Here is a 21,299-nt window from a genome sequence, read left to right as displayed (position 1 = left end):
GTCCATAATTTATCAAATTGAAGGCCCTTGAGTCCTCTTTCAAATGCCACCAAGTTTTCAATTTTTCGAGTTCGGAGTAAAAATTATAACTATTTTAATAAAGACTGTCATATCAGAGTTTTCTAAGTTTGTGAACGATGGATCCAACCTAAGGGGTAGGTTGAACGATGATCTGTTCTGTCAAGTCGTCGGAAAAGTATGGGGAGTCAAAATTTTAGACACAATTCCTATGGATACATTCTACGAGCCGTAAGAACTACTACGGGCCATCGTTTAGACCCATAAATCAACTGTTCAGCCGTAAAAATTCAATATAAATTCCATGCATAGATCTGCGGTCCGTAGATCAAGCCACGAACCCTAGATAGTCCCGTGGATAGTTTTTGTTAGCTCTTAAAGAAGGGTAATTCAGTCTTTTTCCACCCCTTATAAGTCTAAATCACGACCCTTTTCATTTAATTAAGAGTCAAAACAATGTTAACACATTATTTTATGTTTTTAACACTTCAAAGACTTAGAGCAAGGATTCAAGAGGAGAAAAGCTAGGGTTTTCTAATGTTTTTCGAATTTCATCGATTTCGCAAAGAGCAATGTTCCTCTTGGTATATAAGACTATCATAGTGATGGACTGAGTTCGTCCTCATGCCCTACATCTACTTTCTATCAGCAAAAGAGTAATCTAGGGTTTCTTCTTTGGATTTGATTATTCTTGAGATGAGTTTGTTGTTGAATTCTGAGTTGCTATTCCTAATTTTTGAGTTGTTATATATTATGCATTGAGGTTGTTTAGATTGTTCATGTCTATTTTTCAGAATGAACCCTATTATTTGAGTATTCATGGAGTTATTTTTGAGAATCTTTTTAACCAAATAATTATCTTAAATTGATTTTCAGAGAAAGTAAAGAGGAGTCATGAGGAAATTCTAAAGAGAATTTTTTAGTAAAGTTTAAAGGAACTATTGATTTCCAAATTTATCATTTTTATATTGAGAAAGAGACACTTTGATGTCTAATCGAGTGATGAGTTCTGAGTTATTTTAGAGCAGTTACCTCTTTTAAGAGGATATTTTGAGAAATTACCTAAAATTCAGAAAGATTATATTTTTTTTACATTTGAGCATGAGTATATATTAATTGGGAGAAGTATTGAGAACCGATATGGGGATGATTTCAGTCAACACACATTCCTCATAAACCATGTAGCCAACTTGGGTATATGATCATACTTATTAAATGACTCTGTAATGCTTTCAAGTAGAGATTTAATGGATCCACTTAGTTGAGGTGTCCTATATCCTAGTAAGGTATAGGAGGATAGTTCTGGCAATGTGGGTGAGATGTTGTATCATCGCGTAGCTTATATTGATGGTTGTCGATTAGAGAATCTCCCAAAAAAGAATAAATAGGTTTTTATTGTATTTTTATGTACATACTTGAGTTAAAATCTTTTATTCATGGAGCTTTAAATATTGTGATCTCTTGTTATTGCTTTTCTAACACCTCGAATTCGACATTACAAGAAAACTGTGAATTAGGGAAAACTTTCGCAACTATTTCATGCGGATTTTCTTGCAAAAGTTTTAAATTCCTCAATATTAAAATATATTACCTATGAAATGTATATTCCCAAACAAATTCCGCAGATAAATTTGGCATCATATTGTGCCAAACATGAACTTGCGATATTACCTGGGGAAAAGTAATGGTAAGTACATTATCTCTAGCTAAATCCGTAGGTACATGAACCAAAAAAATATTTTAAAATCATTTTTTTATTCCATATAAAAATCCCTAGGTAATCCATCCTACAAATTTTTCTGGAGATATTTTAGAGAAAATTTATCTGGGGATTTTATTACTTGGGAAATTATTTGGGGATTAGTTGCTGTGAAATTTGTTGGGGATTTATCTAGCAATTTTTATTACTTGGGAAATTATTTGGAGATTAATTGCTGTGAAATTTGCTGGGGATTTATACTTGGGGATTGACCTGGAGATTTTATTACTTGAAAAATTATTTGGGATTAATTTGTTGTGAAATTTTCTATGGATTTATATTTGGGAATTTACCTAAGAATTTTATTACCTGGGAAAATATTTAGAGATTTTTTGCTACAAATTTAGCTGAAAATTATTTTTTGAGATTTTACGTAGGAATTTTGTGACTTGAAAAATTAACAAATTACATAAAAGAACATTGTAATAACATTAGAAAAAGTAATTTTAATAGGAAAATGTTAAAATCAAAGATAACACACACACACACATATATATAACAAAAAGAAATTAAACATTAACTTAGCTAGTGGGCACGTGTGGAATAACAAAAGATGATCAAGGAAATTCATTTGTTGACTCATTATTGAGATTGTTGAATGGTCATTACCAAATGAGAAATTAAAGAAGTGAGAATTCGTTGTCCGAAGATTATAGAAAAGAAATTTGTATCCGACCTGAAAAAGGGGAATAAAGGAATGAATAGGTCATATATATATAATCAAACAAATATCCTACGCGCAACAAAAGGAATATATATTAGCTGACACATTTTTAAACTTTGGCTATTGGCCATAATACATTAGGACGCTCGAGTAGAACTTTCTTTTGATTAATTTCAACATAATTGTAAGGCATCATATATTGAATAATACAAATGCACTTAAGAGTTGGTAGACTTCACACCAACCCAAACGTGAGAAATTCTTGCAACTACGGAAACTACAACAATCTCCTTGAATAGACGCTTTGTCACTTCATTTTTTAGATAACTTCAATTCCATGATTAAGAAAAAAAAAGGTAAAAAGGGTGGGTAAATCTAGTTCAATTGGTAAATCCATTTAGAAGTCAGATTGGATTTCCAATTGGTGCATTTGAGACTACTAAGACAGGCGGTGGACTCTTTCATTAGGTAAGGGAAGAATGGACCTAATTAAGCACAACATATGTCGTACACTTGAGTGGCAAAGGAAAGCGAGACAATTGGAAATAATCATCTCGGGACTAATATTTTGAAATTTTCTATCGCAAAATTAACTTGTAAATTTTTATTCAGGCGATGGCTATTGGCTTTTCTATTGATTAATGTATACCTATAAATAATATGTTCAACACATTTCGTAAGGCATCAGTCAAATAATAATATTTTTGTGCTCTAAACTTTAAATTATTTTACAAAGTCTTTAATTGTTTAAGATATTTTTAAAATATTTCCTACAAGACCATTTGAGATTTTTATATTTTAGAATTATTTTATTTACTTATAAATAAAAAAAATATACTAAAGTGTATGTCCAGCATAAGTGTTATTAATAAATATAAATAAATAAAAAGCTGAAAAATTCCCTTCTAAAGTTCCCACCACTAGATAGCTCATTAATGGTAGACCCTTCACCTTCTTAGTCATCAAAATTACTACCTTCATTAAAAACAAAGCAACTCTCCTCATTCTGATTGTGCATTACGGAAGAGGATCCAAACACAAGCAACATTTTCAGAAGTAAAAGTAGAGGTTAATCTCCAAACTCCATAATTTTTCATATTTTTATGCTCTGTTTGTTTTCTTTTTTGTGAATCAATTTATATACTCTGTTTGATTAGTCTATGTACTAAACTTATTTATGTAATCTTGAAAATTGACAAGCAGACATAATTTGAAACTTTGACCCAGATGTCAATTTTACTTATATGTTGAAAATTAATTTATATGCTTGTTTGGCTTTACATTAGTTTATATTCTTGTGATGTAATGTTTTGATCCAGAATATGAAAAAATTAACTTTCTTTCATTCTGTAGGATACCCAAATTAGATACAAAGTATCAAAATGTTAACCTTTTGTTTCTCTGTTTATATGTTTAAATATATTTACCTTTTGCTTCAGAAAATAAAAATTTTCGAGCATCGAAAATGGATGGTAAATCGACTTCTTCCCGATCGATCAGCATATACAGATGAATTTATAAGTGGAATGAATGAGTTTATTGAATTTGCTTGTAGTCAACCAAAGTTCTTGTCCGAAAAAGTCATAAGGTGTCCTTGTAAGCTTTGTAAAAATATGAAGTTTTTAACACCCGATGAAGTTAATGTACATGTTTTTAAGAAAGGATTCACACCTGGTTATTGGTATTGGACGTCAGATGGAGAGGAAGCACCTTCTATTAATTTGAATGTACATGTCGATGTAGGTGTCTCTAGTAGTCATCAAGAGTGTACATTTGACACACCTCCAAGCAGTCAAAGTGACATTCTAAGGGAAGACTACGAACACATAAATAGATATCAAGGTATGATATATGATGCTGCTGGTGTAGAATTTGGGCATCATGTTGAACAAAATGTAGAGGAGTCTCCGAATATGGATGCTACCAAATTTTATAAAATGTTGAATTCAACTCAAGAACCCTTATGGCGTGGATGTAAATATTCAGAGTTGTCTACAGCGATCAGAATGATGAGTATTAAATCTAAATACAAGATGTCCCATGGCTGTTTTGATGCAATGGCACAACTAATGAAGGACACAAGTTATCTAGATAATAAGATACCTCCTCATTACTATCGGGCAAAGAAGTTAGTGCCGGGGCTTGGTCTAACTAGTCAAAAGATTGATTCTTGTGTCAATGGATGTATGTTGTATTACAAGGCTGATCAAGAGATGATAGAATGTAAGTTTTGTAAAGAACCTCGTTACAAAGAACATAAGGGAAGGAAGGGTAGCAAAAAGATTCCACACAAGACTATGCACTACCTGCCACTTATTCCTAGGCTTCTGTAAAATCTCGCAATTAGAAATAACAGGGAAGAAGCTAAGAACTGGAAATAGTCATTTTTGGAAATAATGAAAAATCTGGAAATTTGTTTAAGTTAGGAAAAGTGAGTTTTTGGTCAACTTCAAACGGCCATAACTCCTAGCTCAGAATGATTTAGGTGTACTTCTAGATATGGTTAATATTTCCAACGCCGCTGAGTTTGCACGATTTCGAGTTCGTATGAGTGGGTTATGCCCTTTGGAAGTTGGCTACACAAATAAGGAAATATCCAATCCGGATTTTGAAGGGTATTTCAGTCCTTTCCTTATCCAAATAATTAAATTAATTTTAGTGAATTAATTAAGGATCTAAACTGAACTTGGTCAGTTTTACGATTTTAGAAAAGAGTTGGGGTTTTAGAGAAGAGGAAAGAAGAGGAGAAAAGAGTAGGAGAAGCAAGGAAATCGTCAAGTTCGTCGAGTTTAGCTTGTGGATTTCGTCGGGGGTGATCCCTACAAGGTATGTGAGTCTTTCATAGCGTTGGGTTCATTCACCCACGCGCCAATCATGTTTATTTCAATGAAGTTTGTGCTAGAAAGTTGAGAATTGATGAATCTTGAATGGTGTTCTTGAATTTGTTTTTCGTTCTTGAATTGGGTTGAATTGAGAAATTCTTGATATCTTTGCGTCGAGTTTTAGAGTTGCTTTGAGTTAGGTTCATGGATAGAAACATTGGGTATCTGAATCTAAAGAGAATTTGAGAAAAATAGTCGAGTTTAGGTGAAATGGAGCTGGAAAAATAAAGAACGAAAAAGTCGGGCAAAATATGGTGCCCAGGCCGCGTCGCAGACCCACCCCACAGTTTTGAAAAATTCATCCTCGCGGAGCGGAGCAGTCATGGACCATTCTGCCTCAAAAGTTAATTCGCGACCTAAGATTTTAAATCACCTCCGCGACACGGAGCAGTTCCCCAGAATCGATTCTTGATCATTTTCTCATGTTTAACTAGTTAAAATCATTCCTAAACATCATGAGATCTTTCCAATCACAAATCACAATCCTTGAATCCATAATTCAATTCAAGGACCAGCTAAGAGTCAAGTCAACAACAGTTAAGGTCAAAGTCAAGAGAAGTTCTTATAGTTTTCCAAGAGTCTTTTTTTCAAATGTTTTAACTTTGTTTTAAGATTTAAAGTTCTAGTTGAGTAAAAAGTAATGAGTAAAGCTTGAAGTTCATTTCTTCAAAAGTATATGTGGACTATGTATTCCCAAAGGGTTTAAAATGTTTTCACATTTAGATACGAAAAGGAAACCTCGATTTCCAAAGAGCCTTCGAGCTAGTTTTCAGAAAAGAGTAATCGCTTTCTAAATGAAGCAAGAGGGGAAACTTCGATTTCCAAGATAGCCTTTGAGCTAAGTTTTTTAGCACTAATCTCAAATCACAGAAAGAAGTATGTTTTTTTAGATATAAGAGCTAATATTATATTTTTGGGAGTAGTATTGAGCGCCGATATGGGGGAGAGTTCAGACAACTCACAGCCTCCATAAACCATGTAGCCATCATGGGTAGAAAAGAGTTATACTTTTTAGATGAACCCTTAGTGTTTTTTAGCATAGACTAGTGGATCCACTTAGTAGTTCAGGTTCTATACTTCCGGCAATGTATAGGATGGCCCTGGCAGCGTGGGGCCAAGAAGCGATGTATCATCACTATAGCTCTTAAGTGATGACTGTCGGTTAGAGAAACTCCATCAACAGTATTTTATATTTTCATATACAAACAGAGTTCATATTGTATCTTTGCATGCATACAGAGTTATCATTGTATTTCTAAATACACAGAGTTGACATCGTGTTTTAGACAACTTTTCTTTATGTTGCACTTGTTTTTAAACTGCTTTATATTTAAATGAGTTCAGTAAGTTGAGTTTAGTCATTCAGGAGTTGAGTAAATCCAAGGTAAGTGTTTCTTTCAGATCCTTTCGAAGCTTAAGTAATGTTTAGCATTCCAACTTGCATACTCGTACATTCAATGTATTGATGCCAGTTGGCCTGCATCTTATTATGATGCAGACACAGGTAACCAGGATCAGCATCCAGCGCATAGTTGATCCAGTTGAGTTTCAGAGTTGTTGGTGAGCCTTCTTGCATTCCAGAGGATCTCCCTTTTTTATTAGTTTATCATTTTAGTTCATTAGGATGTCGTGGGCCTATCCCGACATCCATCTCAGTTGTCTTAGAAACTTCATAGATAGTCAGTCAGATGTTAGTTCGGTCATCATCATTTTGTTATTGGCTTATGTTCAGGTTTGAGTTGCTATTTTGGCTAAGTTAAATGTTTATTTTTAAAACATTATGAGTACAGTTTGAGACATGTTGAGTTATCTTGTATTTGGATTCTCTTTCTTATGTCTAAGTCTTCCGCTGAGTAAGTAAGCTAGGCCAAGGGTTTGCTTGGGGCCAGCAATGGTTTTCGAGTGCCAGTCCCTCCCAGGGTGTATACTCGGGGCATGACAAACTTAGTATTAGAGCCCAGAGTTCAAGAGTCCTAGGGAGTCTATGAAGCCATGTTTGTAGAGTCCTGGTTATCAGTGAGAAGCGCGCCACACCTATAATTAGGAGGCCAAAACACTTAGGAAAATTTCACTTCTTTCACACTCATTTCGTACGTTAGAGTTTGATCTCTAAAAATTCTCCCTCTAATTCATGTTTGCGCGTGTTATCAGATAATCATGCCTTCATGAAGAGCTGTTCGAGGTAGTCCTGCTAGGAGAAATATCGAGGAACAAGGGGTACCTAATGCATCAGAAGTACAACCCCAAGGAGAGGTCACCAATGATGAATTCTGTGAAGCTATCCGGATGTTAAGTCAAGTTGTGACCCATCAAGATGGACAGATAGATAATCGACAAGAAGTGTCTGATACTTCAAGGATTCGTGATTTTTTAAGGATGAACCCACCAAGCTTCACAGGTTCAAGTGTCACAGAAGATTCAGAGAACTTTGTTGAAGAGCTTCATAAGTTTTTTGAGATTATGCATGTTGTAGATGTTGAGAGGGTGGAACTAGCTGCATACCAAATGAAGGGTGTCGCTAGAGTCTGGTTCGACCAATGGAAAAAGAATAGGGTTGAGGATGCGCCAATAGTGAGTTGGGGTGTGTTTGAGAGTGCTCTCATGGGACGTTTCTTTCCCCGTGAGTTGCGAGAGGCAAAGATAAGAAAGTTTCTCACCCTTAATCTGGAGTCTATGAGTGTTCATGAGTACAGTCTGAAGTTCGCACAACTTTCTCGCTATGCCCCGGAGATGGTTGCTGACTTGAGGAGCAGAATTAGTTTATTTGTTGTTGGGTTGTCTCGTCAGTCAAGCAAGGAAGGCAAGGTAGCGATGTTGATAGGGGATATGGACATAGCAAGGCTAATAATCCATATGCAACACGTTGAGGAGGATAAGTTGATGGATATAGAAGAGTTTAAGAATAAGAGGGCTAAGAAATCAGGGAACGAGTTCAAGCAGCTAAAGATTAGTGTGAATCGGTCTTCCTTCCAACAGAAACAGAAGGGACCTGCCCATCATCTACTAGTGCACCTGTACCCAGAAACAAAGGCGAGTACAATGTCCAGAATTCGCAGAACTTCAGAGCTAGACTTGCATAGTCTCACGGTAGTGTGGCACAAGGAGGTAACTGGGCTCCTGCATGTGCTAGGTATGGTAGAACCCACCCAGGTAAGTGTCATGATGGCTAGACAGGTTGTTTCAAGTGTGGACAAGAGGGTCACTTCATGAAAGAGTGTCCAAAGAATAGGCAAGGTAATGGTAATAGGGGCAATAGAGCCCAATCTTCACCAATCAAGGCTACACCTAGAGGGGCTACATCCAGTACTGACGGAGGAACAAACTGTTTGTATGCTATCAACAGTCGCCAAGAGCAAAAGGATTCGCCAGATGTTGTCACTGGTATGATCCAAGTCTTTGACTTTACTGTTTATGCTTTGCTAGATCCAAGAGTGAGTTTATCCTTTGTAACTCCATATGTTGCTATGAAATTTTGATGTTATTCCTGAGAAACTTAGTGAACCATTCAGTGTTTCTACATCTGTTGGTGAGTCCATTCGAGAAGAAAGTGTCTATTGTGATTGTTCCATTTCCATCAATCACAAGAGTACCATGGCTGATTTAGTTGAGTTAGACATAGTAGATTTTGATGTCATTCTTGGTATGGACTGGCTTCATGCCTGTTATGCCTCAGTTTATTTTAGAACTCGAGTTGTCAAGTTTCATTTTCCAATGAGCCAGTCTTAGAGTGGGAAAGCAGTTCAGCAGTGCCTAAGGGATCGTTTTATTTCGTACCTTAAGGCAAGGAAGATAGTTTCTAAGGGACGTGCCTATCACTTATTCCAATTTAATGACTCTAGTGTTGAGATACCTCATATTTAGTCAGTTCCAGTAGTAAAAGAGTTTCTAGAAGACTTTCCAGATGATCTTCCCGGAGTCCCTCCACAGAGAGAGATAGACTTCAGTATAGACCTTCCTTCATATACTCGTCCTATATCTATTCCACCATATAGAATGGCACCAACAGAGTTTAAAGAGCCTAAAGAGCAGTTGAAAGATCTTTTAGAGAAAGGTTTTGTTCGACCAAGTGTCTCACCTTGGGGCACTTCAGTCTTATTTGTGGGAAAGAAAGATGGTTCCCTTAGGATGTGTATAGATTATCGTTAGTTGAACAAGGTTACCATCAAGAACAAGTATCCTCTTCCAAGGATTGATGATTTATTCGATCAACTTCAGGTTGCCACATGTTTATCTAAGATAGATCTCAGATTAGGCTACCATCAGTTAAGAGTAAGGGAATGTGATATTCCAAAGACAACTTTCAGGACTCGTTATGGTCATTATGAGTTTCTAGTCATGTCCTTTGGTTTGACCAATGCACCTACAACATTCATGGACCTTAGGAATAGAGTTTTCAAACCTTATTTATATATGTTTGTTATCGTCTTTATTGATGACATACTAATCTATTCAAGGAATGAAGAAAATCATGCTAGTCATCTCATAATAGTTCCCCAGACTTTAAAGGATAGAGAGTTGTATGCTAAGTTCTCGAAATGTGAGTTTTGGCTTGAGTCTGTGGCATTCTTAGGCCACATAGTTTTCGGTGATGGAATTAGGGTTGATACTCAAAAGATAGAGGCAGTGCAGAATTGGCCCAGACCCATATCTCCAACTGATATTATGAGTTTCTTGGGTTTGGCTGGCTATTATAGAAGGTTTGTAGAGGGGTTCTCGTCCATTTCGTCTCCTTTGACCAGATTGACTCAGAAGACAATTAAGTTTCAATGGTCTGAAGCTTGTGAGAAAAGCATTCAGGAATTGAAAAAAAGGTTGACTACTTCCCAGTGTTGACCTTACCAGAAGGTTCTCAAGGTTTCGTGGTGTATTGTGATACGTCTAGAGTTGGTTTGGGTTGTGTGTTAATGCAGAATGGCAAGGTTATAACTTATGCCTCCAAACAATTGAAAGTTCATGAGAAGAATTACCCAACCCATGACTTAGAGTTGGTTGTTGTAGTATTTTCTTTGAAATTATGGCACCATTATCTTTATGGTATTTATGTGGATGTGTTCACCGATCCCAAGTCTCCAGTATGTGTTTAGTCAGAAAGAGCTTAACCTCAGACAGAGAAGGTGGTTAGAGTTACTCATAGATTGTGACATGAGTATTATTTATCAACCAGGTAAGGCTAATGTTGTTGCTGATGCTTTAAGCAGGTTGTCTATGGATAGTACCACCCATTTTGAGTAAGATAAGAAAGAGTTAGCAAAAGAGGTGCATAGACTTGCACAACTAGGAGTTCGACTAATGGATTCCATAGAAAGAGGAGTAGTGGTGATGAATGGGGCTGAATCATCATTACTGTCAGAAGTAAAAGGCGATCAAGACCAAGACACTATCTTGCTTGAATTGAAGGCAAATGGTCATAAGCAAAATGTATTAGCTTTTGAACAATGGGGAGATGGTGTGTTGAGACATCAAGGTAGGTTGTGTGTATCAATGGTGGATGGAACCCAAGAGAGGATCATGGAGAGAGCTAATAGCTCCAGATATTCCATTCATCCGGGTTCCACCAAGATGTACTGTGTCTTGAGAGAAGTCTATTGGTGGAATAGTATGAAGAAGAGATATCCACATCTCTTCGAAGCCACAGAAATTCCACATCAAGGTACTAATCCTTTCTTAGTATTTATTTACAAGTGAGCATGTTGTTTGTTGCATTTGCTTGTTGGGTGTTTGAACCTGATGTTACTAGCCTAGTATGAGTAATCTCATTCGAGGACGAATGTTCCCAAGGGGGAGATATTGTAATATCTCACAATTTGAAATAGCTAGGAAGAAGCTAAGAACTGGAAATAGTCATTTATGGAAATAATGAAAAATCTGGAAATTTGTTTAAGTTAGGAAAAGTGAGTTTTTGGTCAACTTCAAACAGCCATAACTCCTAGCTCAGAATGATTTAGGTGTACTTCCAAAAATGGTTGAAAATCTCTTGGAATAATCTTTCCAACGCCACTAAGTTTGCGCGATTCCGAGTTCGTATGAGTGGGTTATGCACTTTGGAAGTTCGGCTGTTCAAATAAGGAAATGTCCAATCCGGATTTTTGAAGGGTATTTCAGTCGTTTCCATATCCAATTAAATAAATTTGTTTTAGTGAATTAATTAAGGGTCTAAAATGAACTTGATCAGTTTTACGCTTTTGGAAAAGAGTTAGGGTTTTAGAGAAGAGGAAAGGACAAAAGAGAAGGAGAAGCAAGGAAATCGTCAAGTTCGTCGAGTTTAGCTTGTGGATTTCATCGGGGGTGATCCCTACAAGGTATGTGAGTCTTTCATAGCGTTGGGTTCATTCACCCACGCACCAATCATGTTTATTTTAGAGAAGTTTGTGCTAGAAAGTTGAGAATTGATGAATCTTGAATGGTGTTCTTGAATTTGTTTTTTGTTCTTGTATTTGGTTGAATTGAGAAGTTCTTGAGATATTTACGTCGAGTTTTAGAGTTGCTTTCAGTTAGGTTCATGGTTACAAACATTGGGTATCTGAATCTTAAGAGAATTTGAGAAAAATAGTCGAGTTTAGGTGAATTGGGGATGGAAAAATGAAGAAGGAAAAAGTCGGGCAAAATATGGTGCCCAGGCTGCGTCGGGGACCCACCCCACAGTTTTGAAAAATTCATCCTCGCATCACGGAGCGGTCATGAACCATTCTGCCTCAAAAGTTAATTCGCGACCTAATATTTGAAATCACCTCCACGACATGAAGCAGTTCCCCAGAATCGATTCTTGATAATTTTCTCATGTTTAACTATTTGAAATCATTCCTAAACATCATGAGATATTTCCAATCACAAATCACAATCCTGAATCCATAATTCAATTCAAGGACCAGCTAAGAGTCAAGTCAAGAACAGCTAAGGTCAAAGTCAAGAGAAGTTCTTAGAGTTTTCCAAGTCTTTTTTTCAAATGTTTTAACTTTGTTTTAAGATTTAAAGTTCTAGCTGAGTAAAGAGTAATGAGTAAAGTTTGAAGTTCATTTCTTCAAAAGTATATAGGGACTATGTATTCCCAAAGGGTTTTAAATGTTTTCACATTTAAACAAGAAAAGGAAACCTCGATTTCCAAAAGAGCCTTCTAGCTAGTTTTCAGAAAAGAGTAATCTCTTTCTAAATAAAGCAAGAGGGGAAACATTTATTTCCAAGATAGCCTTTGAGAAATTTTTGAGCACTAATTTCAAATCACAGAAAGAAGTATGTTTTTTAAACGTAAGAGCTAATATTATTTTTGTGCGAGTAGTATTGAGCATCGATATGGGGAAGAGTTCAGACAACTCACAGCCCCCATAAACCATGTAGCCATCATGGGTAGAAAATGGTTATACTTTTTAGATGAACCCTTAGTACTTTTTTAGCATAGACTAGTGGATCCACTTAGTAGTTCAGGTTCTATACCCCCGATAAGGTATAGGATGGCCCTGGCAGCGTAGGGCCAAGAAACGTTGTATCATCACTATAGCTCTTAAGTGATGGTTGTCAATTAGAGAAACTCCCAGAACAGTATTTTATATTTACATATACAAACAGAGTTTGTATTGTATCTTTGCATACATACAGAGTTATTATTGTATTTATAAATACACAGAGTTGACATCATGTTTTAAACATCTTTTGTTTAGGTTGCACTTGTTTTTAAACTGCTTTATATTTAAATGAGTTCAGTAAGTTGAGTTAAATTATTCAAGAGTTGAGCAAAGCCAAGGTAAGTGTTTCTTTCAGATTCTTTTCAAGCTTAAGTTATGTTTAGCATTCCAACTCGCATACTCGTACATTGAATGTACTGATGTATGTTGGCCTATATCTTATTATGATGCAGACACAGGTAACCATGATCAGCATCCCACACATCGTTGATCCAGTTGAGTTTCAGAGTTGTTGGTGAGCCTCCTTGCATTCCGGAGGATCCCCCTTTTTCATTACTTTGTCATTTTAGTTCATTAGGATGTCGTGGGCCTGTCCCGACATCCATCTCAGTTGTCTTAGAGGCTTCATAAATAGTCAGTCAAATGTTAGTTCATTTGTCATCATTTTGTTATTGTCTTATGTTCAGATTTGAGTTGCCATTTTGGCTAAGTTAAATGTTTATTTTTAAAACATTATGAGTTCAGTTTGAGACATGTTGAGTTATCTTGTATTTGGATTCTCTTTCTTATGTCTAAGTCTTTCGTTGGGTAAGTAAGTCAGGCCAAGGGTTCTCTTGGGGCCAGCAATGGTTCTCGAGTGCCAGTCTCGCCCAGGGTGTAGGCTCGGGGCGTGATAGCTTCAACATCTATATGCTTCAAAGCGATCTGTCGAGAACATGAGGTAACACTATGAAAATCACAGAGAAGAAGGTGTGTTGTCCCACCCTTCAGATGGAGAAAAATGGAAAAAATTTGACCAAACTTATCTAGACTTTGCTCAAGAGACTAGAAATGTTAGGCTCGGTCTTTGTTCTAATGGTTTTACTCCTTATAGTCGGTCGGCATCACCGTACTCTTGTTGGCCAGTGATTGTCACTCCTTATAATCTTCCTCCTGATATTTGTATGATTGCTCCATATATGTTCTTAACATTGATTATTCCAGATCCTCACAATCCCAAGAATAAAATTGATGTGTATCTTCAACCAATAATAGACGAGTTGCTACAATTATGGACAGATGGTGTACTAACTTATGACGTATCAAAGAAGCAAAACTTTCTTATGCAAGCAGCATTGATGTGAACAATTAATGATTTTCCAGCTTATGACATGTTGTCGGGATGGAGTACAACCAGTAAATTAGCATGCCCAATTTGTATGGAACATACAAAAACATTTAGTTTGAAAAATGGAAGAAAAGTTACTTGGTTTGACTGTAATCGTCAATTCTTGCCTCTAAATCATGAATTTAGAAGAAATAAAAATTATTTTTACAAAGGAAAAGAGGAGAAGTCTAGGCCTCCACCTAGGTTAAGTGGAGATCAAGTGTGGCAAAAAGTGAGAGGGTTTCCTAAGATCAGTGAATCTGGTCCACGCAAATTCTATGGCTTTGGAAAATCACATAATTGGACCAAAAAAAGTATTTTTGGGGATTTGCCATATTGGAAGACCAATTTAGTTCACCATAATCTTGATGTAATGCATATAGAGAAGAATGGTTTTGACAATATTTTTCATACTATTATGGACAACAAAGAGAGGACAATGGATAATGAGAAGGCAAGAATGGATTTGAAAGAATATTGTCGTTGAAATGATTTACACTTGCAATTGAATGATGATGGGAGATGAATTAAACCGAAAGTAAAGTTTACCTTAAATGATGGCCCAAAGAAAGATGTGTGTGAATGGGTTGATCAACTAAAGATGCATGATAGATATGCTTCCAATTTGAGTAGATGTGTTGACATGGAACATTTGAAGTTATTTGGAATAAAAAGTCATGACTGTCATATTTTTATGCAATACCTTATTCTAGTTTCTTTTAGTGCACTTCCAAAACCTATCTGGAAGTCATTAACTGAACTCAGTCTTTTCTTTAAAGACTTGTGCTCAACAGTACTACGGGAGGATCATCTAATGCAAATGGAACAAAATATTTCTATAATCTTATGTAAGTTGTAACGAATATTTCCACCCAGTTTTTTTGATTCGATGGAGCACTTACTAATTCATTTTTCTTACGACGCAAGAGTTTGTGGGCCAGTTTAATATCGATGGATGTATCCATTCGGTAAGTATAAAAATATATTCCTAAAATCTATTACTTGTCTCATTAATTTATTACATATTTTATTTATTTCTTAAATTTAAGTGTAGGCTCCTGAACAAAATTAGAAAGACCATAAAAAACAAAGCTAGAGTTGAAGGATCTATCTGTCAAGCATATTGTGCTCAAGAAATCTCATACTTTGCTTCCCATTATTTTGAATCTCATGTCCTATGTAGCAACAATAGAGTTGGGCGTAATGATGATGTCATTGAAAAAGATGAAAGTCACCCAACTTTATCAGTCTTTAATCATTTTGGTCGAAGTTATGGTAAGAAGGATGGTGATATCCGATGGCTAGATGATAAAGAAGTTATTGCTGCACAGTTGCATGTTCTTATAAATTGCGATGAAGTTAAACCTTTTCTCAAGTATGTTCCAACCATAGCATTCATTTGATTATTAAGAGAAGCTTAATTATATTTGGTGTGCTAATTCAAATACGTGCAGTTTGTATTAGAAAGTCCTGAGAGATACTTACCGTGATCTCACTGATGATGACATTGATAAACAAATTGCTGAAGACTGTCCACGATGGTTCAAAGGTTATGTATAAAATATTATAACAATTTTGCATAAGAATATATCAATAAAAAAATCATATCTAATAGGATTTTATTATTTGATAGGTGAATAGTAATCCACAAGAGATGTCACCGAATCCATTTCTGAAAATCTTAGCAATGAGACCACTTATACGAGCAAAATCTTGGCCTGTTTATTTTGTGAATGGATACAAATTTCATACTTCTTCTTGGGGTGAAGGAAGAAGTACATATAACAGTGGCATGTATGTTAGTGGCACTGGACAAGATGGTACTATAAGTGAATATTATGGTGTTCTTAAGGAGATTATCGAGTTAGAATGGCCAATGACATCATGTATGAAGTTAGTTTTCTTTTATTGTGATTGGTTTGATCCCTATAAAAATGGCATGAGAGTTGATAGTCAATTTGGTATTGTTGAGGTTCGAAAAAGGGGAAGATATTCTAAATTTGACTCTTTCATCTTTCCCGAAACAACAACCCAAGTTTATTATGCTAATCGTCTTGAAAAAAAAAAAGAAATAAGGCTGATTGGTGGATAGTTATAAAGACAAATCCAAGAGGAGCTATAGATACAAGATACAATTTGGAAGCTGCTTACCAAGGGGAGCAATCACGTGTTACTAGTGCAAGTATAGAGGATGACCCAATCGATGGTTTACGGGATGAACAAGCTGATGGTGAAGAGGTTGATTGAATTAGTTTACAAGTCATTGGCATTGAAGATGGACATGATTTAATTGAAGAGGATGATAAGGAGATATCGAGTCAAGAAGAGGAAGGTGATGATGAGACAACAAGTGAAAAAGAAGATGAGTATTAGAACATCTAGTGTTAGGACATCACTCAGTAGTTTAGTCGTATTAGGATTGCATTACTAATTCAGCAGTTATTATTTATTTAGATTACTTTAGTTCAGTTCGTTTAGGAGTCTTATTATTTTCCCTGTAACTCTATTTAATACCTTGCTGCCTTCATTAATAAATATACTCTTTTCAGCACACATTCAGTCTTTATATGGTATCAGGGCTCTTCATGCTCTAACGAGTACGATCAATTTTTTTTTCTCCTCCTCACGCAGATCAGCAACAATGACCAATCACAATGGTAACAACAATGGCAACAATCCCAGAGTTGTCAATGTTGACAACACGACAGGTACCAATATTATCATTCAATTCAATCCTGCATCCCAATTACCCATCAAACTAAGCGGTGGTCACAACTTCGCCACCTGGAAAGCCCAATTTTCCATCCTTATGTATGGCTACAACCTCTTTGGCCATCTCGATGGAACCACTCCGTCCCCCAGTCGCACGATTACTCTCGGCACAAATATATCTCCTAATCCTGCCTTCCTAACTTGGTTCCGTGAGGACCAACTCATCCAGAATGCCCTCATGGCTTCTGTCGAACCCACTATTGCCTCTACTGTTGAGGAAGAGGAGGCAACAAGTGAAGAGCAAGAATTTTTTGATAGTGATGATTAAGTAGGTCAAGAAGAAGACGAAGACAAAAATGAGGAGGATTGAGAATATTAGTTTGTCGATTTGTTTTTCCACTGTACAATAATATATCTGGTAAAAGCTAGCGTCATCTGTTAAGTTAAACAAAAATATTTATGTTTTTACTTTGCCTAAGTTAGTTTTTATTTGTATAAGTTAATTTAGATTGAAAAAATTTAACCGTTGGAAGTTGGTGTACATTTTATTATGCAAAACTAGTGATGATCTAAAGTTGTTTTATTAATTTTTATTTGCAGCAGATGTCAGGTGCAGGATCTGGAAGAGATGGACAGCCTAGTTGTAAAGGAGGTAAGTCAAGTAAAAGAAAAACACAGACAACAGAGCGACAAACAATTCAATTGCCCCCTATAATTCCGACAAAATTCTTTAAATCTCATACTAGTTCACTTCAGATCAATAGCTCTTCCTCGCGTCAACCTAATCTTGATGCTAATCGACCCCAGCCACATAACAATGATGTGCCTCCCATAATCCTGTCACAATCCCTCTATTCCCATACTAGTCCAGTTCATGTAAATGAGTCTCCTTTACTTCAGCCTAGTCTTGGGGTCAATCAGCCTCAGCCTCCTAACATTGAATCGCAATCTCAATCTAATCAATCTCCACCAACAAATCAAGAAGCTGAACCATTGATATCACCACCGGATAATAGGACTCCAACACCCTCATCTACTATAGTTGACAATGTAAACGAAGATCATCAAATATGGATTGTACCTGAAGAGGATGGGTAATATGACTAACTTAGAATAATATATATCTATATCTATATCTATCTATATCTATATTTCCTTAAAAGCATGAACTCCTAATTAACTTGAATGTTAAATTACTATAATATCCCTAACTTAAAACACCCATCTATATTTATTTGAATAACATATGTTCTCTTGAAAAATTGTGACTTTTTCGATGAATTGTGACTTTTCTGATAAGTTGTAACTTTTTTCAAAGGGTTGTGACTTTTTCGATGAGTTGTGACTTTTCTAAAGAGTTGTAACTTTTTCAATAAGTTGTGACTTTTTCAAAGGGTTGTAACTTCTCGGACAGGTCACGTCTTTTAAGATAAGACACAAAAAATACTTGTTAATACTACCCTTTGTTGACTATAAATAGAGGGGATTCCTCTCATTTTTAAACCACAATTTTTTTAATCTTCTACTCTTCTTCTTCTTGCATTTTAAAAATTTTCATCTGATTTATTGTCGTTGAGTGAGTTCGAAGTTTTGCGGAATATGAGGTACCACTATTCTGATGAAGTAAACACTTTTATCCTAAGAGGATAAATTCCATAATCTCGAGTACTTGAGGAAAATAATATTTGAAGATATATATATTTTTTTGCTTTATATATACAGAAGTATGTAATGTTCCAATATATAAAGTTAACATGATGTAGTCTAAATTAATTTGTTTTTTTAACAATTTCTCTTGTGATGCAGATATATTCTTTAGTTATAACATTGTAAATTAACTTAGTTATATACTAATTATTTCAAAGGTTATTCACACTCTTTTACATTCTTTAGTTATAATATTATGAATTCCCATAGTTATTACATGAATTATTTCTATCTTTCATCTTTTCTCATATTAAGTTATTACCAATAATTTTTCATATTACTGCCACTATATATCTAATAACAGGGTGTTGTTATTTTTCTTTGGATGAATCATGCTTGGTTGAATAAATTAAAAATCATTTACAAGGATATGGAACTATATTTTTGTTGGGTGTAAGGTAAACCAGGTGATTATACATATGATTTCACAGATAGAATATATTCGATAATTTTAATTGTTAGTTTTTTCAGTAGAAAAAAGGAAATGTTTCTCAGTTAACTATGGACACTGACTAACCTTTTACAGTCAATCGTGAAGTTAAATATGAGAGCCAACAACAAGAACGCCATCTATTATGTTATAACTTATAAAATAAAAATTAATATACAAAAAAATAGTTCTAAAAAATAAAATGTAGTTGTTCTCTTTACATGTTCATATGACATCTAAACAATTTAACATGAAATACACGTGCTTTAGATGACAAGAAAAATATACAACAAATATCGTCTATAAGGTAATATTAGTGAGATATGACTAATTATATGATTGAACCTCTTCAAATTGAAATAATTATATACATTATTGCATTTAACTAATAAAATTTTTCATTGACCAGGTTTGTGTGAATAAGAGCTATATATGACGATCCACATTAAACAATCACAAAAGAATCTACAATAATATTTTGTGCAAAGTTAATTATTCAAACCTCCGCTTAAATAAGCGATTCTATTTACTATAACATATATTTTCTGAATTGATAGTCACGTGCAACGCACATGTTGAAAAACTAATATATATATAGGTGGACTATTTATCTGTTTATATTTTGATAACTATTATATATTTTATGTAGGTTTGATCCTCACAAGATAGTTACAGATGGTATTGCTAGTTGCATTCGTAGTAAGTTTGAATTGGCTAGACCTTCATGGAAGAAGTTTTCAAAATCTAGTCACTTGATATGGTTTGAGGAATTAAAGGTAAAAAGGTTTATAAATTATAGTTCATATTTAAATAAAAGTGTTGGATTGTATGACTAATATGGTATTCATTTGATATATGCAGAAGAGATTTAAATGGCTTCCACAATATAATGATGCTATATGGATTAATTTTCAAAAAAGAGCATCTTCAAAATTGACACAACTGTTTCAAGATGTTAGAAAACACTTGCCTCCGAAGCCAAATTGGATGGGAGATGCGGTATTCAAGGAGGTGAAAGAGCATTGGGAGTTGGATGAGTTCAAGAAAAAGTCCGACCAGAAAAAAAAAACGTGATTCGAATGCTGGTGCATCACTTCATATAGGTGGTTTCATACCTCATCAATTGATCTATAAGAGAATGACAATTTTATATCTTGTTTAAAATATATTTCTTTCAAGAAAATAACATCATACTCAGCGTTGATAACATAAATATCTTTTTTTTATTATAGAAAGAAGCTACTGGAAAAGATCCTTTAATTTCAGAATTTTATTTCCGAACTCATCGCAAGAAAAGTGATAAAAGTTGGATAAATGAGAAAGCTGAAGCTGCCTATGTAAGTGCTCATTCACTCTATTTGCTAGTTACTTATTCGGTTTAAGAATGTGTTCTCTCACTCCTTTCTTTATGAGGTAATTTGGTTCCTTTAATTTCAGAATTTCTTTTATCTCTATTTTTCTAGTTACTTGTTTGGTTTCAAAATATCTATGATTGGGGTTAATCATCTATTCTTTACATCAATTCTTTGTCATAGATATTGAGAGGAAAATGATGTCAGTTTCATAAATTATTTGTTAGTTCCTTTTGACGTTTTGTATAGTTTCTAAAGATAGATAGCCCGTCTTTACTTGGTTTGCTTTTAAATTCAGTTTAGTAAAGTAATTTGCGACCGAAAGAATCTCTTTAATACTTTTATGAAGCTTATCAAGTCTCTTATCGATTGGTATTAGCTATAATCGTCTCTACTTGTTTTACTCAGTTTAGTAAAGTAATTTGCGACTTGAAGCATCTCTTTAATACTTTTGATAATCTTATCAAATCTCTTATCCATTGGTATTAGTTATGATCTTTTTTACGACTGAAAGCATCTATTTAATTGTTTTGTTAACCATCTCAATACCTTAGCCCTGTAACTTTCACCTTTAGTTTTAACTTCAAAATCTCTGAACTTGGATTAATTTCTTATTCTTTATATTAGTTTTTTGGGATATAACTTTTGGTAAATAATAGTTTTACTAATACCAAAAGTGCAGATTTCCACAGACAAAGAGGTACTTTTATATTTCTCCGTACATAAGTAAACTAGCTAAACTAATCTCATCGACTAAAAAATAGAAGCAGCCTAACTACAAACTAAGCAATAGAATAAAAGTACACATCAAGTTAGTCGCAGGGAAGCTTGTAGATTGCACTAGTCATTAATTTTATTCTGCTGCATAGTATCATTAGGGCCTAATATTTAGGTGGGTGAGAGGTGCATTCCATCATCACAGTCCATCGAATATAAGAGTATCTAGGTTGTTTTATTATTGAAATATTGTTTTCGTTGCGGCTGAAATGCTATATTTTTTGGTTCCTCGAAT

At 34.9% G+C, this 21,299-nt stretch overlaps 1 protein-coding gene and 1 long non-coding RNA gene across 3 annotated transcripts in view; one reads left to right on the top strand and one right to left on the bottom strand.

The window, feature by feature from the left end:
* LOC125832840 (uncharacterized) overlaps positions 1–21,299 on the bottom strand; it is a 592,533-nt gene that overhangs the window by 404,732 nt on the left and 166,502 nt on the right. The gene's annotated exons all lie outside the window — the stretch shown is intronic.
* Positions 15,394–15,760, top strand: LOC125832845 (uncharacterized). Its single transcript, XR_007443264.1, has 3 exons — positions 15,394–15,461; positions 15,541–15,640; positions 15,720–15,760. It is a non-coding gene; the product is annotated as an uncharacterized LOC125832845 (long non-coding RNA).

This window comes from Solanum verrucosum, unplaced genomic scaffold (assembly GCF_900185275.1).
Source record: "Solanum verrucosum unplaced genomic scaffold, falcon-dt-bn FXZP01000037.1, whole genome shotgun sequence".
Taxonomy (NCBI): Eukaryota; Viridiplantae; Streptophyta; class Magnoliopsida; order Solanales; family Solanaceae; genus Solanum; species Solanum verrucosum.
Note: the sequence above shows the minus strand (reverse complement) of the source record. Positions and strands in the feature narration are given on the sequence as shown.